Source organism: Grammomys surdaster, unplaced genomic scaffold (assembly GCF_004785775.1).
Source record: "Grammomys surdaster isolate TR1022 unplaced genomic scaffold, NIH_TR_1.0 125580, whole genome shotgun sequence".
Classification (NCBI taxonomy): domain Eukaryota; kingdom Metazoa; phylum Chordata; class Mammalia; order Rodentia; family Muridae; genus Grammomys; species Grammomys surdaster.
Window position 1 is genome coordinate 24,994 of NW_021620426.1, and position 3,043 is coordinate 28,036.

The following is a 3,043-nucleotide window of genomic DNA, read 5'->3' on the forward strand; positions in this document are numbered from 1 at the left end:
CTCATAGGGTTTCTTTTCCTATCCAGTGCCATGGATTGTAACCTCAAATAAAGAAATAGAGGGAGGGAGGGACCAGGGAGGGAAAATGGATGGGGAGAGTGGAAGAGGGGAACCTGATCTGGTATTGGGTCAGGGAAAAGGACTGAAGCCCTGAGGGCCAGCAGAAAGAATGGAAACAGGCAACCTCAGGAGGTAGGAGGTTGGGGAACCCTCCAGAATGCACCAGAGACCTGGGGGAGGTGAGAGACTCTCGGGACTCAAAGGGAGAGACCTTAGATGAAATGACAAACAGTAGGGAGCTTACTTACTTCTATGAGAGAGAAAGAGAGAGAGAATGGATGGGGGAGACAGAGACATAGAGAGACGGTAAGAGAGAAAATATTGTGCACTCACAGTTCACACGCGAAAGCCAGAGAATACCTTGCTCTAGTCAGCTTTCCATCTACCATGTGGGCACTGGCAATCTAACACAGGTGATTGGGCTTAGCAACAATTATCTGTATTCACTAACCTATATTATTGGCCTTAAAGTTATCGTATAACTAATATTTTTTCACTAATACATAGAAACTTACTTTAAGATCTTCTGTCTGTAATCAAGAATTTATCATCATAATATTACTATTCATCAAGGATTAAAGGCCATTCTCAGAAATACTGTTAAAGGTTATATAGATCACGTAGTATGACTTTAATTTCTAAGGTATAAAGAGGCCTTTTTAAATTTCACAGTAGCAAGAACAAATGTATAATATAAATGAAATTATATATGCAAAAACCCAACTGGCATCAATCTGTACATAAGTACTATTAAACGGAAAAAGAACAGAACATATTATACTGAGTGTTGCCTAACTTGATGGCTAAAAGCTATCACATTTAATGAGATATCAAGGCTTAGCTTTAAATAATAAATGTATTCATGCTCATCAACATTTGGGGTAAAAGCAAACTCAGAATTAAACCCTATGGTGAGCCGCTCAGAAGACCACAAAAACTTGCACTCATTGGCTTGCACGGTCAATCAACAGGAGAAATAAACATAAGTGTGTTTCCTCAAGATAAGCAGATAATTAATTGCATATGTTGATCTTCTGATGCTCTACCTAGCTTCCAAAAGGAGCAATTGTGAGCTTCCCCAGGGCTTCACTGATCTTGTTTGAGCAAGGTAAATAGTACTTGCTTTTTTCCAAACCAGGCAGTAGCAATGGAAACAAGCATCTAATGAATGTTGGTATCTGTCCATATGACTATATAGAGAATTCTCAAGCACCTATAGATAGATTTATAATTCATTGCTATGTTAAATGGAATATGTAAATTGACATAATTAATTAAGGAAATGTCTTCATAGCATGTATAATAAAAATAATAATTTAAATTATTTTGTCTGTATATTTTGAAACTTTGAGATTGCTGTATTAACAAAATACTAAATATGTACATAAGCAAGGACACACCATTTAGTCATTTTCTTAGTATAAAAAGAATCATCTGAGGTTAAATTTTTTTAAAAAAAATTAAAAGTGGAGAAAAGAAAACATATTTCTATTTTGCTAGACGTATATACATGAATAATGTTTATATAAAATGCTAATTGTTATCCATAAATCAAGATCTGCAATTAAGATCTCATCTCTTATCATGTTTCTGTGTAAACTCTAGTAGTTGCATTTAAAAAACAATGAGATAATAATAAATTCAGAAACACAAAAACAAAGCAGCTAATTCAATAAATATTGTGCAATTCAGTCTCGTCTGCTTTCATGAAAATTTCTCCTACAATTATGTTTGTTCAGCATAATAACAACACTGTTGGTCTCATTTATGAAATTGGAAATAATCAGATAGATTGCTGCCTTTACTGCGGTTTTAAAAGTCAATTGTGCAATAGTTCCCTTTTCTCTCTCTTTTGATTTTAATAAGCAGAATTTCAGGAAAGAATTCGGAATTTGGAAATCATAAGTCTTTAGAATGTAAAAATATGGCGCGAAATTACCATTTCAGAAGTGTAACTGAAAATATGAAAACAGCAAATAAGAACTTGGTGTTCAGACACAATTGCCTACTGTAGACGCCCATGTTTGGAGCTCTTCCTCCATCTCGTGGCCAAATTTAGTATTGCAAGAGTGGATTTATAGTCCCACAGCTTGGCTAGATATTTCTTTTCTTTTTTTTTTTTTTTTTTTTTTCCAAGAACACATTAAAACCTTCATTCACTACGATCAAGTAGGCTTCATCCCAGACTTGCAAGGTTGGTTCAATATGAAAATACATTAACATAATCCACTATATAAACAATCTCAAAGGGAAAAAATCACATGGTCATCACATAGATACTGAAAAAAGCATTTGAAAAAATACAACACCTGTTCACATTAAAAGTTTTGGAGACATCAGGAATACAAGGCCCATACCTAAACATAATAAAAGCAATATGCAGCAAACCAAAAGCCAATATGAAACTCCATTAAAAAAAAACACAAAAATGATACGTTAATGAAGTATCATGTAACTCTTTGATACACATGTGTACAATGTATAATGTTTAAGTCAGTTTAAGAATTTTTATCTCTTTTTTTTTTCAAGGAGAGTAAATTTTATTTGGTGAAGGCAAACATCTTCCATAAGAAACCAGAAGGGCAAGGTGCTGTGATATGGGGCCTCTGGGGCCACACAGAAATCTAGGCTCGGGATATAGAAATGTCCTCAGTCATTCAGCAACATCCAGACAAGCTCTTCATATTTGATGCATCCGTTGCTGTCCTCATGCCCTGCCACTAGCATCTCTACATCTTCCTCTGTCATCTTCTCACTCAGTGTGACTAGGACATGACAGATTTCAGCACCCATGACGGTGCCATTCCCTTCCTTGTCAAACACACGAAGACCTTCAACATAATCCTCATAGGTTCCTTGGTCTTTGTTTTGGACATTGTCTGAAACCTAGGCAGGAAGTGCCCGAAGTCCAGCACCTTCCCATTCATCTCATCACGCTTGGGGTTCGCCGGCCAGTACCTCGGCGTTGTTAGGGTTCTGGCAG

At 36.2% G+C, this 3,043-nt stretch overlaps 1 pseudogene; it reads right to left on the reverse strand.

Annotated features, from left to right (window-relative positions):
• Positions 1-2,709: 2,709 nt before the first annotated feature.
• Positions 2,710-3,043, reverse strand: part of LOC114638347 — a 6,233-nt pseudogene continuing 5,899 nt past the window's right edge.